This window comes from Vulpes lagopus, chromosome 7, assembly GCF_018345385.1.
Source record: "Vulpes lagopus strain Blue_001 chromosome 7, ASM1834538v1, whole genome shotgun sequence".
In the NCBI taxonomy this organism is placed as follows: domain Eukaryota; kingdom Metazoa; phylum Chordata; class Mammalia; order Carnivora; family Canidae; genus Vulpes; species Vulpes lagopus.
Genome location: NC_054830.1, coordinates 68,014,805 through 68,030,056, shown reverse-complemented (window position 1 = coordinate 68,030,056; position 15,252 = coordinate 68,014,805). Strand labels below are relative to the sequence as shown.

At 41.7% G+C, this 15,252-nt stretch overlaps 1 pseudogene; it reads right to left on the bottom strand.

Annotated features, from left to right (window-relative positions):
* Positions 1–6,072: 6,072 nt before the first annotated feature.
* LOC121495654 lies at positions 6,073–8,011 on the bottom strand (annotated as a pseudogene).
* Between the last annotated feature and the right edge of the window lie 7,241 nt (positions 8,012–15,252).

Below are 15,252 nucleotides of genomic sequence, written 5' to 3'. Positions count from 1 at the left end.
TGTTGGCAGCTGGAAGCTATCAGATGAATCCTTGTCTCTCACCTGAAGACAGCCACATCCCAGGGGCAGCCCATACCCAATGTCTGGTGGATGATGGTGTATAACGCCCTCCCTCTTTGCCCTGACGCAGGGCATTTCAAAAGGGCCATCGGAGTACTAGAGCTCCCCATTGATTGGCTGCTCTGCGGTGACTGCAGTGCAGCTAGGCTCCTCTCCACTGCCCTACCACTCTTGCTCTCCCTGCACACCATCCAGTAAGCTTCCTGCACTCAAATCTCCATCTTGGCATCTATGACAGCATCCAAGGTCAACTGGACTCTAAGTCTGTACTGTTCCACTGATGTACACTCTTGAAAAAAAAAAAGGATTAAAAGTAACTGATATTTTTGGAGTAACTTCTGGGTTTCAGGTGCTGTATAGGATATTTTATTTATGTGAGTCCTAATCTTTACATCAACCTCATGACATAGGCCTGCTTTCCAGATGAGAATATTAAGAATTAAGGGATTTAGAAGTGTGCTGCAGTTGTGTTCCACTCAAAAAGATCTTTGGACTTAGGGAAATTCCAGTGAGTGGTGGTCAGGAGGCAAGAAGATAACTTAGAACACAAGTGGTTTGGCACTGAATTATCATTTGCTTCCCCTTGCACAGGGCCAAGTTTGGTGACAGGAGATGGAGACTGAGTGGGAATGGGCAGTTTTCCCATAAAACCGGCTCATGGCTACTCTACTCCCACGCCTACAGCCTCACTCACTCTCTTTCTACACATGAGCCTTCCATTTCCAGCCAGCTACTCTGCTTTCCATCCCTTTCTACTAAATGTAACCCAGCCCAGCCTCTGACTTTTCTGTTTTCTTCAGAAATGCCCATTCATCAGCCCCTCCCCGTCATATCCATTTCAGTTTTGTTAAAAATGGATGCCCTTTAGGAAGGCTTTCCTAATGCTATATCTGGATAAAGAATTCATCTTGCCATGGTACTTAAACCCTCAGCATAGTTACAGCTGTCCTACCCATATTTTAAGTCATACCCTTCCTTAGTCATAGAGTTCATAAAGCTTTTGGGATGAGGCTGAAGACTGAGTTGGGGTGGGGGCTCTAATCTCCCTTCTGTTCTGAATCAGTTGAGAAAAGGCACAAGAAGCAAAATGTAATCCTGAATTTGTTAAGCTAAAATTCAGAGTTTGTGGATCCTGGCTGAGAAGAGGCAGTTCTGGACCATGGGGCCTGACGCAGGTATGGTTATCATAGGGAATAGGAGCAAAGCCAGAGCCCAGGCCCTGTTTGAGTTCTAGCAGGTCCAAAAGAGAGAAAGAGGACAAGACCAGCTCAGTCTCAGCAGGCAGACAGAGAAGCTCAAGCAGCGAGGAGGGGATGGGATTTGAAATATTCCTTCAAGCTATGTGTTCATGGAGAGACTAGAGGAAGACCTCCCTCTGCTATGGACATATGGAGGAGTGGGGCACAGTGCCCTCCCATCCCCTCTGGAGCAGATGTGGGTTCTGAGGAGAATTTAAGTTCCTAGAGGGCAACATATCTCTTCTTCCACTTTTTCTGTGCCATTGCCCAGAAGATTAGAAGTATCTCGAGCAGGACACCACTGTGTCACTTGTCTGCTAATGCTTCTTAGAGTAATAGACCCCCACAACGCTGATTTTAACCAGCTTTGTTAAGCAGATGTACTCTTCTCTATTTATTACCACGTCTATGGTGCCCATGTGATTTCTATGTGTTTTTCAGATGCCATTGGGCCTGGATTTTTCTGCCAGGTTGACTGGAATGTCTAGAACATTTTATCATCTGCAGCTGGGAAATCACTGAACTGTCTGAGTGTTTTCCTATGTGAGCAATTGTTGTGTCAGCCAAGGCACAAGTAAGATTTTAAATAAGCCCAAACTGTTCCATGATGTAATTTAGGAGTGAGAATTGTGTAAAAAGGGAAAGGAAAGGTTTTTATTGTGATAGCTCTGCTTGTCAGCGTTCTCTCCCCTCTATGTCACTCACATCATTCCCAAGAAAGTCTTAATATGTCTTCTTATGTTTATAATATTATTCAGGATCAAAAGCAGAAACTCATGATTTCTGTTAGCTATATGGTACCTACTGAACATATAAATTCTATGTCAAGACCCAATGAGAATAGCTTGGTTATCTGCTGTCTGAATCCCATTCCTTGGACTGACATAGGGAATGTCAGGTAACATATAGGATGCCCAGTTACATTTGAATTATGGATGAACAACAGATATCTTTTTAGTATAAGTATGTCCTAAAAATTGTGTGGGACATACTTATACTAAAAATTATGTCATTCATCTGAAATTCAATTATAAAGGAATTCTGTATTTTACTTGCTAAATCTGGCAACTTCCCAGGCTGACAGGGACCTGGGAAGCCTCCTTCCTCCCTCCACGGAAAATTTAGGTCATGAGTAAAGCCTTTAGGCAGGGCAAGGGGGAAGGAGCCTATTTTTTGTGGTAGCCAAGAAGGTCAAAATAATTCACATTGCCCGATCAAAAGCTGTTCTACCTTTGAAAAACAGAAAAAATTGGGGAGGTAGACATACATAACCAGTGGCCTAGGAATGAGACAGATGGCCCCATATGTGTACATCTGGAAGATCAGTTGGCCAATGTAGATACAGGTTTAGCCATTGGTTGTGCTGGCATCATAACCATTTGCTGGGAAAGGGAAGAAGGATGAGATTACGGGGAGTCAGCATGGCAGAGCTGGCTTGGCTGAAGGACTGGATGTCTGGTTGTCAGATATCCAGTATTTAGTTACAGGACAAATTTGGCCTTGGTTTGGGCTGGTAATAAGATCCAATGAGATCCAATGTGGCAGTCCAATCATAAGAGAAAGTCCTGGTTCCTGAAGAGAGAGAGGATTGGTGAGACTTGGGGTAATAGGTCTCTTGATCCAGTGGGGAACCAGAAAACATGGCATAAAATGGTGGTGGCTAGGGAAGAGGGTGTTAATGAAGATGGCAGCTTGAGAGTTTGGACTCCTAGGTTTCTTCCCAACACTGTAATGACCTTGCCTGGGTAACCTGTTTGATTCCAGGTCTAGCCCAGGAGTGGAACTGAAGCAGCTCATGTCCTGTCTGTGTGGTCAGGCTGGCCAGGGTCTATGTGCTCAGCCCATGAGGCCCAGAGAAGAGCCAAGATCTGAGTAGCTCAGGAGAGACCAGGGTAACAGCCATCGAGTGGCCTCATCTGTGCCAGGAATGTGTGTGGGATAGAGAACAGTGATGTACCAGACACCATTTGAAGAAACAGCAGAAACAGTAGGGAATGCACAACTATCTGAAACAGGAAAGTACAGGCTCCGAAGGCAGGTGAGTCATCATACAAAGATAGCACTAGAAGCCAGAAAGGTCTTCTTTGTTTGAAAAACAGAAACAATTATAAAAAGGTGGGAATAAGCTTTAGTAGGTTGTGTATGATCTCTGGCTAGGCTCCCACACTCAGCAGGAGCCTGTCCTAAAAAGGTTTTCACTGGGGGGGGGGGGGGGGGGGGGGTGGGGGGGGTGGGGGGGGGGGGGGGGGGGGGGGGGGGGCTTGCAGTATGAGCAGCCTGAGCCCTCAGGAGAGAAGCACAAGTTTCCATTAGGTCTGACGTCTCCATTGATTAACTGCATCGAATGCCTTGTGCGAAGACAGAGAAATAAACTCAGGTGGGCTGGGGGCACCAAAGCTAACAAGAAAGAGAGTTTGGGGAAAGTGAATGAGAGATTAAAAGAAGGAAAGCAAAGGAGATAAAAGGAAAGTCATGGAAAGAGAGAGACCATACAGACGTGTAGGTGCTCTCGACCCTTAGTTCCTCTGATTTGTGCATCTTGACCCAACTTTCAAGACTAGTCTCTGCTAGGTATTATTATCTCATTTTAAATTTAAGTTAGTTTTAACTTTTTAATTATTTTTTATTTGAGTGTAGCTGATACTTGATGTTACATTAGTTTCCCATGTACAACTTAGCCTTTTGACACGTTTATACGTTTTGCTGTGCTCATCACAAGTTTAGCTACATCTGTCCCATTACATCACTCTTGCAGTACCATTGACTGTATTCTTTATGCTGTGCCTTTTTTTCTCCTGTGACTTACTCATTCCATAATTGGAGGCCCATATTTCCCACTCCCCTACACCTATTTTTGCTCAACCCCCAGCCTTCTCCCCTCTGGCAACCATCAGTTTGTTCTCTGTATTTATAGGTCTGATTCTGCTTTTTGTTTTGATGCAGAAATGTTTGCAATGCCATTACCAGCTTCTATGGGGCATTCCTTACTCATGTTGCTTTCTACTGAGTTGATTTATATTAAACCGTTGAAAAGTTCACTGTCTGGATGTAGATGCTGTTGACCCTGAATATTTTTTAGTGTAACTCTGAAATGTACTTCCAAGTGCCTGAATTTCAGGAACTGAGAAATGTTCTCCTAAGACCATATGTTCCTTCTCCCCAGAAGCCTGAGCTTTCCTACCACAGGCTTTGGGATCCCTGGGTGGTCTCTGTTCAAAGGGTATTTCCTCTCACTTACTTGATTTTTTTATTTACCAGATCTTTACTTACACCCTTAAATGTAAAATAAACTATTTCAAAATGATTTTTTTTGCACTTCTAGGGTTGAAATAAGCAGAAATGCATAGGTCTGTTGAGGAAAAAAATATACGAATTGGGGTAGAATAAAAACATTCATTTTCCAAATTCAAAGCCAAACTCTGGAATTTAATCATCCCATAAAAACAAATCATTTGAAAATTACTTAATTCATCACCAATTCAGTCTGGAAATCAAATATCATGGAACAAAGACAATAAAGCTCTGTTAGTACTGAAAGGCCAAAGCATGTTTTGTTAGAGTGTTAAGTGTTTAGGATAAGATAATCACTGTATATTCGCTCTAAAGAAAAGTTTAGTTTTCAGGAAAGTCTCCAGTGGGTCAGCAAGGTGTAATGTTGGGAGCAGGAGCACACAGGACCGGGAAACCTCTAGATTCTCAGTATAATCCAAAATAAGTAACTTCACCTCAGACCTTGATGTCTTTGCCTATAAATGAGAGACAATTAGAGATAGTGCTGTGGTTGGAATGTTTGTCTACCCTAAATTCATAGGTTGAAAACCTATCCCTAAGGGAATGGTATTAGAAGTCATGGCCTTTGGGAGGTTATACGGGCAGAGGCTTGATGAATGGGATTATAAAGGCAGCCAGAGAAAGCCTCCTTGTCCCTTCAGCCCTGTGAAGTTGCAAAGGAAGACAGCTACCTATGAGAAAGTGGGCTCTCACCTGAGACTGAATCGCCTTAATCTTGGGCATCTCCACCTCCAGAACTGTGGGCAATAAACTTCTTCTGTTGATAAACTACCCATTCTATAGCATTTTTTTAGAGCAGTCCAAACAGACTAAGAGGCCTTCCTTCTAAATTCTAGACTCCACAACATCCATCAAATTCCCTAAATGCTAAGGCTTTTATGTATTATCTGATGATTCACCTGGCATTTAGGATCTTGCTGTGGATGAGGTCCCAACACAAAGTGCTAGCTATGGTGTTGATGAAATGTGTGAGAATTAATGAGATTTTGAGGACTGAAGGCAAGATCAATGCTTTTGAATCCTCTGGATACGGCACCCATAGAAAACGGGTTAACAGCTGAGGATGCTTAAGCCTATGGCACCTGGCTTGTAGTGCGATTAGCTTGGAGTTAGCAAAAGGTATAGGGCTCCTTAGGAGCCATTTACAAAGTAATTTAATGTCATTTCATAAGTGAAAAACATAAGATACATTGATATCCACGTGTGGATATGATTTATGTTATGTAATGACATACACAATACAGGCAAGGACACATGCACACAGTGGATTTGTTCATTGCATTTACTCAATTCGCAGTAAATGTATTTTTTCTTTCTTTCTTTTTTTTTTTTTTTTTTTTTTTACAAAGTTAGGGATCTTTATTCAGATAGTAAAGCACAGCAAAGTGGGAGGGCTATGCGGTCTCCATGGCAACAGAAAGTCTCCACTAAATGTAAGGTCCATAAGTGTAAGGTCCTTGGCTTTTATCAGGCAGATTCTTCCTGGTTCAGGAGAAACATATTTTAACTTGATGAGAACAAAACTAGGCAGCCTGGCTGTAGTGCAGAAGGGTGGCTGGCTGGCTGGTCAGTTCTTCTGGAAGTGCTTAGTGAGTATGTCCAGCAGCTCCTGCTTCTTCAACCCGCCTTTCAGCCCACACACCCTGCAGGCTTCCTTCAGCATGGGCACAGTGAGCTTACCCAGCGTGCCCTTGTTGACATGGGCCCTCAGCTCCTCTTCAGATAACTCCATCTTGGGCCTTTTGCTTCCAAAACCTTCATCATCTTGTCTCCGCTTGGGAGCTTTTCCTTCAGGACTGTAATCTGGTGGGTAGACAAGCTCCTTAAACTCATTCACCAAGGAGCCCAGTCTTTTATCTATTGCTTCAATCTTAGACAGTGTCAGATCCTCTGCCTGCTCGGGTTCCATCAAATCCAAAGCCAGCACCTCCAGGTTCCTGAAGTGTTGCTGCAGCACTGGGTTCTCAAAGCTGTCACTTCTGTAATTGAATTGGAGCTTCTGAACAATAGCCTTCATCTTGTCTATCTGCTCTGGGTTTGCCATGACTTTTTCAGTAAAGGGCACCTTGCGTTTATCATCAGCATAGGGTAAGAAGACAAGCTGAAAGCCTGGGGGTGTCACCTGAATTTTCTGGTCATCTAGCTCCTCTTCATGTGGCAACAAGGCCACAAAATAAGGAGGGATGTTCCGACAGGGGGTGTATCTGCACACTGCCATGACCTCCTTCTCCAGACACTTGGGGAGCAGAGCAATAAACAGGGTTGAGCTCCCATTCACCAAGGACTCTTCAGGGTACACAGATAGGGAGGGCCTCAGGTAATGGTGCTTCTTCAGCATTATCAAGGGCTTGAAACCGATGAGAATCAAACCTGGTTCATCAAAGCGTTTCAGCTCTTCTGTTTCCTCTTTCTCTAGTACAATCTGACGATTCCCATAGTTCTGAGACCTCTTGGTGTCACTAGGCAAAAGCAAACTGCCCATATTTACATTAAATGTCCGGGTTTTGGATTTCACTGGTTCATTGGTCTCCCGACAAAGCCTCACCGGAGGAGGTCTGACAGCCTTCTGGACCATATTATAAATGCCGACAGTGAGTGCAGTATCCTTGCTGAGCTTAAGCTTCAACCTGCAGAGCACACGCTTCCGGGTCTCCTTGGCACGAACCTTCCTCAACAGGTCTTCTAGCTTGCTCGATTCCTCGAAGTGAACCCCTAGGTCCTCATCCTCTGCTATGCTGATGATATCTCGGTAGAACAAGGATATGTCAAAACCCCCACGTTTCTTCAAGTGCATCAAGTCCAAGAAGATACCTGTGTCACAGAGATCCCCAGCTTTGGTCCTGGCCCTGCTAGCTTTGGCACTGTCATTGCCATGGGGGTCATCTTCATTGGTGAACAGCATGATCCTCTTATGGCTCATCTTAACCTGGACATCGCTAAAGAGGTTGGCACAGACCCACAGCACCTCACTCAGTGAGTAGTCAGATCCATGGCCAATTAGGTCTTGGAAATGTTTTTTCCCCCGCTCCCCCTTAAACTGGTCAAGCTCAAGCACTCGTTTAGCACCTGGATTATCCAACTCCTGTAAGACGTAAATATTTTTGAAATTCACTGAATTTTTATCCTTCTCAGTACCATAGAACACCACTGCCAAGAGATCTTGATTACTGCTTATGATCTTATTGGTATACACACTCTGGATACACTGGATGCTCATGTCAAAAGAGTCAGTTCAACTTCACCCTGAGATTCAAACATGGCCCTAGAACCATCAACCAAAAAAATCAAACTATCTCTTCCTGAATATGTATATTCTCCACTGGCTTCAAGGCCGTCTTCTTGCTCTTCTTCTTCATCGCCCTCGTTTTTGTAATAAGACTCCCAGCCTGACATATTGTTTATTGCTCACTGAGGCACAAGGAAGAGATCCTGTATTTTTTCCTTCAATCAATGTTTATGGAATACCTACTATGTGGCTGGAATTATTATAGCCACTGGGGATAGGGGATACAATAGTGAGCAAAATAGGTCAAGTCCCTTACCTAGTGGAGTTTTATTGTGGCGCGTGTATGCACACATGCACACACACACACACCCTACACCACACTAAATACTTTAGAGCCTGCTTCCCAAGAGGTAGAGCAAAATGTAGACAGGCTTGTGCTTTTACTGGGCCAAGATCCTTTATCTTCCTAAAGAATTGCCTGTCATCACCCCCCACATATTGCTTTGGCCCTGTTAAATTTGTCTTTTTTTTTTTTCACTTAAAAGGTTAACTGAACGGTTGAATTATGGGATTCTAGCCAAAATATGCTTCCCTTAAAGGAGTTCCCAGCTAATCAGTAAGCTGAGCTGGTTTGGCATCTGTCTTACATTACCAAGGAGCTGGGCATCTGCAGGCTGAGCTCATACTGGGGAGGCATCAACAGGACCTTGATCTGCCTTCACACTGTCATTGCCAAATGACAGGGGAGCAGCATAGGGCATGGTTCAACTATGAGGTGGCAGGTTCTGAGGACAAAGCTTGCAGGGATAATTTTTTATTGGAAATTCTTTCATTTCAATCCTTTGTCAAATATTCTAACTGTAGGTTGTCTTCCAACTCTAAAAAGTGAAGGCAAATCTATATTTTTTCACCTTATGATTTCTCCCAGATTATTATTATTATTTTATTATCATCATCATCATCATCATTATTGTATTTGTTGTTAAGTTTTTCTCAGATAATTAGGAGATCAGAGATTTCCTACATTTTGGGGCCATTTCCTACATTTTGTTCTGGGCCCCATTAGTTGATAAACCAACTCTACCTCTTGAATTTTCTGTTTCTATTAATGGCACCATCTGATGATGTTTCTAATCTCTTTGGTTTTTTAAAGTAATTTCCCATCCAGGAAGATTTTCTTCCCAGGTGTTCTTTCTCCATTGTCTGGTTGAGACTTATTTGAAAGCCTATAGTATTGGAGATGGGAAGGAGATGATCTTTATGGGTGAGAAAATACTCAATTATGCCCAAAATGTTGGTTGTCTCAGCCATTTTCATTAATAGTCTTGGAGTAACCCTAAACTTCATTTTCTTTCATAATCTATTGTATCTAATTAGTTATAAATAAAGTCAGTTTCTTAAAATACTATCTGTATATGCATTCTTTGGCCAGAACTTTCAATGAATCCCTATCATGGTTGGAGTCCAAATGCATTCACCTACCCTTTGACCCAGTGATGAACACTTTTAGGAATTTATCTTACAAATACAGTCACACCAATGCAAATTGACCTACTTGCAAAATTACTTATAGCATTATATGTAGTAGTAAAAGATAGGAAATGATTAAATGTCATTTAATCAGGGACAGATTAGATAAATTATGATTCATACATACAGTGGGTTACCATTCAGGTAGGAAAAAAAAGGAAATTCTTTGCAAACAGATGGTTAATGATCTATAAACTATACTGTAAAATGATAAAGCTAAAATTTAAAAGAAGGATATACATGCACACATACACACATGCACATGTTTTCTTCTGTATCCCTGGAAGCACACCTAAGAAACATCAATTGCCTGTGGAATGGGGAATGGGGGATAGGAGATAGTCAAACTGCCAGGTGCCAATTCTGGTTCCACACAACCCACATCATCTGGGACCTCAGTGAAAAAAGTAGTGTGCCACCTCCATGTGTTGCTTTCTCAAGTTAGCCTTTCCTCACTTTTTGGATTCACTGAGTCATGGTGACATTTGTAATGACAACATCCTTTCCACCTCTCTCTCCTTCAAGTCATCAGGTTCTGACTTAAAGGACGCAAATGAGGTATAATAGCAAAACTTGTGCTGTAAGGGGGTTGCCCCACCAGTCTAAATACCTGCCCACTGCAGCTCTGGGAGTGAAGTTACTTGTCCTTAGAAATAAATGCCAGCACCAGAGCCCTCCTGACCAGAAGCCAATGCCACCTTTCTTCTTTCCTGGAATGATGTACATGTGGAGGGCTGCCTCTCGTGTGGGGTGGGGTTCCTTAGTCCCCAGAAAGGAATCCTTGTCCTCTCCAATGCTAGATCTCTGAAGCCTCCAGGTGATATGTTGCTTAGAAGGTCTGAAAGTGTATTTATGGTTTGGTGTCCTTTCAAAACCTGCCTTGATCCTTAAATGAGTCCTCTTTCTAGCTAATGCTATCCTCTAATGTATCCTCGGACTATGAAATGTTCGTTGGCAGGTGTTCAGTCTTCATTTTGCACAAATTTCATGAGGTCTGGGTCCAGAGGCCTTTCCTAGTGCAGAAATTTTGTGCTCTTCACACGTGACTTTGCCAGGAAAATGGTAAAACTCTATCTACATACTTTTTCAGTCCACCGAAACAGTACCAGATACAATGTGCTATCGGAATCATAATAATATAGTGATAGCTAACAAGTATTTAACTATGTACTCTGTCCCATGCATTAGTCCAAGCACTCAATTTGCATTGTAACCCTTATAATCCTCAGAGTAGCTCTATGTAGTAGCTACTATTAGCATTTCTATTTTAGAGATACAACAGCTGAGACCCACACAGGTCAAGTCATTTGCCCAAGGTCACACAGGTACTAAGTGGAGAAGCTGGGATTTGAACCTGTGTAATCTGTCCCAAGCCCTTAAACACTTTACACTCTATACCAAGTGTTCCTTGCAAGCTATTATGATACATTGATCTTCATGGAATGGCTTTTTGGCCCTCATCAAAGATTTTCCTCTTTAGGGCCACTCACTTTCAACCTGACTTAATGTCCTGGATCTCACTCACATAGCTAACAAATGAAAATACAAGTTTTTTTTTTTTTTTTTAAGATTTATTTATTTATTTATTTATTTATTTATTTATTTATTTATGATAGAGAGAATGAGAGAGAGAGAGAGGCAGAGACACAGGAGGAGGGAGAAGCAGACTCCATGTTGGGAGCCCGACATGGGACTCGATCCCGGAACTCCAGTATCACGCCCTGGGCCAAAGGCAGGCGCCAAACCACTGAGCCACCCAGGGATCCCCGAAAATACAAGGGTTTGGAACCGGGCAGTCTGGATCTCAAGGCCAGGCATCTGATCATTATGCTAGCTAGACTGCCTCTCTGGGGTGAGACTGGTATGGTGGACACTTTATTACAAGTGAGGCCCATACTCCAATGTTGAGCTTAAGCGAACTAGGTTGTTCATGGAGCACAACATTGGTGAGAACTTTGGTGTCAGAAAGGCTTGCTTTACCTCCTTCCCGCCGAAAGCTCACACTTCAGAGAGATCCATACAGACCCCAGCAGCCTTCACAAGGAGGAGCAGTTTGGTCAGAGCAGGGACTATGATTCTTTCATGTGATTTTGTTGATGCTCCTTGTCCTACGACTTCATCCCTACGAAACATGACCTGGTCAGTGACTTCAGACTGGACCTATCCATAGCACCCCCTTTCTCAAATGTGAATGGAGGGGTCTTATCCTTGATCCTAGGCCCTTTTGTGGGGTGGAGAGAGCTAACAGAAGTTTCAAGCTCTTTCAATGTTCACCTACAGGTCCATCTCCCCCCAGGCAACTGTGCCTACTCACTCAGCCTTGGTGATCTCCATTGAATTCCTGTAAATCTAGTTGTGACTGGCCAAAGCCGACCCATGTGGCCATTTAACGTGAGACATGGGGGATTGTGCTGTGCCCCCAACCAACTCAATACATTTATGCCTTCAACAAATTTATTGAACATTACCTGACACCATGTCACTAGGTAGTAAAAAGAAGATCAGGACCCCTTCTTACCCTAAGGAAGTCATGGACCAATAGATGACAATTACACTGCAGTGAAAAAATCAGCCCTGAAGTCAGTGGGCCATGGAAAGTAGACCTCCAAACTCTTCAAGGGGGAATCATGGAAGTTGCCAAGAGGAGACCAAACTTGATATGACTCATGAAGCTATAAAAGGAGCTTTCAGGATGGCAAGTAGAAAAAGAGCAAGGGAAGGAAAGAGGTATCTAACAGGAAGGCATGTAGAATTGCAACTTATTCAGTACAGCTGAAGTACTCAGCACCTGCAAAGAAGGAGAGGAGATGGGATGGATGGACCCACAGGGATGAGCTAATTAATACAAAGCACAAATTCCTTCTGAATGTAGGCTTCTTAGTGGCAGGGATTTTTGTCTGCTTAGTGATGTACCACTGGTGCTCCACAGCACCTAACATGGAGGAGTTGCTCAACACGTGTTTGTTGTGTATGAAAGAAATGAATGTGTGTCGATTCCCGAAATGTGAACTTTGTCCTGGAGGACTGAGGCTGTCCTGGAGGATTTTAGGCTCATGAGTGACATGATTAGACATTCATTTTGGATAAACAAATAAAAGGGCTCAAAACAAAGGCTGGATACAAAACAGACATATAAACACCAACCACTTATACATATCAATGTAATTGCTAGTAATAAAATAATAGCAATAAAAACTTAAAATACCAAGTAAGAATGTGCATGATGTACGGTAAGAAACCTGTAAAGCTTGACAGAGAAGTAAAAAAAAGAAGATTTGACTAAATAAAGAGAAACACCATGTTCCTGGGCAGGAAGGCTCATATTGTAAAGATGTCATGCTTCCCTAAAATAATATATAAATTTAATAGAGTTTCAGTTAAAAATCTCAGTGGGATTTTGCGGTGCTTGACAAATAGCTTTTCAAATTTGTCTGTATGTATAAATGAATGAGGACAGCCAAGAAAAGTTTGAAACACCAAGAAAATGAGAAGGGAGCTTGCATAACCAGATCAAACAACACTATATAAGTCCATGGTAATTAAAACACTGTGGTGCTGGAGCAAGAACACACGGAAGCATGGATCACATAGAGTATCCAGAAACAGGCTTATGTGTGTATACGGAGTTAGCATATAATGAGAGCTCGCATATACTGAGTACTTACTATGTGCTTGGCACTTCTAAATATTTTGTATTACTCATTTAATCCTCACAAAACTCTGTGGAGGATGTCCTATTGTTATCTCCATGTTAGAAATAAAGCACATGGAGATTATTCTACATGCAAGCTAGTGGGTGCTGTTCAGGCTTTCAAACTCAAAGCCTTCATTTTCTTTTTTTTAAGATTTTATTTAGTTATTCATGAGAGACACAGAGAAAGAAAGAGAGAGGCAGAGATACAGGAGAGGAAGACGCAGGTTCCATGCAGGGAGCCCGACATGGGACTAGATCCAGGGTCTCCAGGATCACGACCTGGGCCGAAGGCAGATGCTTTAACTGCTGAGCCACCCAGGCATCCCAAAGCCTTCATTTTCAATTGCAATGAAATGGTCTTTCTGCAGGTGAAAACCAGACAAATTAAAAAATATATATATAAGAGATAGTCAAATTTGACTATGTAAACATTCAAACAATAAATGGAAAAAAATAATGTTAAAAGAAAAATGAAAACTAAGAAAATATTTGCAGAACATATGAGAGCAAAGGATTACTATCCTTATATTTATAATTATTTATATTATATAATTAATATATAATTATATAGATCAGGATATGCAATAACATAATTCTATAATAGTAACTATATAATCATATTAATGTACAATATATGCATAATTATTATATTAATATACAATATATGCAAATCAATAAAATACAAAAATCTAAATAGAAAAAGTAAGGAATCAATATGAACAGGCCAGTTCATTAAAGAAGAAATACAGATGACCAATAAACATATCAGATGCTCAATTTCAATATCAAAGAAATGAAAATTAAAATGAAGTTTTTTTTTCTATCAGAATGGCAAAGAGTAAAAGGGTTTATAAATGCCTAAGGTTCCCTAGAACATGTTGGTGGGAACAGTGCCATGCCAAACAATATTGCCTCAGAGCCTGAGGTAAAAGAAAAATCAGTAGTACTGATCCTGCCTTGATTTAAAATTCTGTTATTTTGTTCATCATGGACTTCTGTGCATTCATTTTGATTTTTAAAATCCTGCACTAAAATATTATTTGTCTTAATTACTGAGTTTTTAAATGCCTCCTTAAATATTGAGCCCAAGGTAAAGTGCCTTATTCATCTTGTCCCGGTCCCAGCCCTAAATGGAAAAATAAATTATTACCACCTTTGAGAATAACTTAAAAATGTAAATCAACCTGTTAGATGTGGTTAGCCGTTAATTCAGCAATACTTTCTCTAGGAATTTTACCAAAATGTATGACTGGGCAAGTGCGTAGCAATATATGTACAAGGATGCTTATTGTAGCACAATTCAGAAGAAAAAACTATAAATAATCTAACTGATCATCAGTAGAGGGTTGGTTAAATAAAATATGGTGTATTTGCGCAACGGACTATTATGTAAGTATTAAAAATGATGGCATAGGGGTGCCTGCGTGGCTCAGTTGGTTGAGCGACCGACTCTTGGTTTCAGTTCAGGTCGTGGTCTCAGGGTCATGGGATCAAGCCCCATGTTGGGTTCCATGCTCAGCATGGCATCTGCTTGAGATTCTCTCCCCTTCCTTCTCCTTCTGCTCATCCCCCACTTGTACACACACACTCTCTCTCTCTAAAATAAATTAATAAAATATTTTTAAAAAATGATAACATAGAGGTGTGCATAAAGGAAAAAATCCATATTGTATTAAAGAGTAAATTTAAAAAGCAAGAACTATATATGTACGATAATCCCAATTATACAACACACACCCAACGCTGAAAAAGCCTCAAAAAAGTAATGTCTTTATTGGAGTCATATGAAAATGTAGCCAAAGGAAATATTACACTTCCAAAAATCTCACTTATTATAGCAGCTACTCTAAAACTCTCGACTGTCTCTCAAAATTCTTTTTGCTAACTCACCTCCCCATAATTCTCTGACATAGTCTATTTTCGTTCTCCGGGCTCCCAGGTCTTCAGTTCTGTAGCTGTACCTGTCCTCCAGGAGCCCTATGCTTGTAGCGCATTAGCCCTCTTCCCCAGAAGGCAGGTGTAATAGAGGTTTGCTTCCATTTGGGAAACTCCTCAACTTACAAGTTTGCTCCCCTCTGTGGAAGCCCAATTCTTGCTATTCCAGTCTTCCTTGCAGGTCGAGTACAGACATGTGACCTGGGTTTACTCACAGTGAATGACCTTGCCCCAGACTTGGAATCAGAAGCCAGGAATACCAAGCATCAGGCACTATG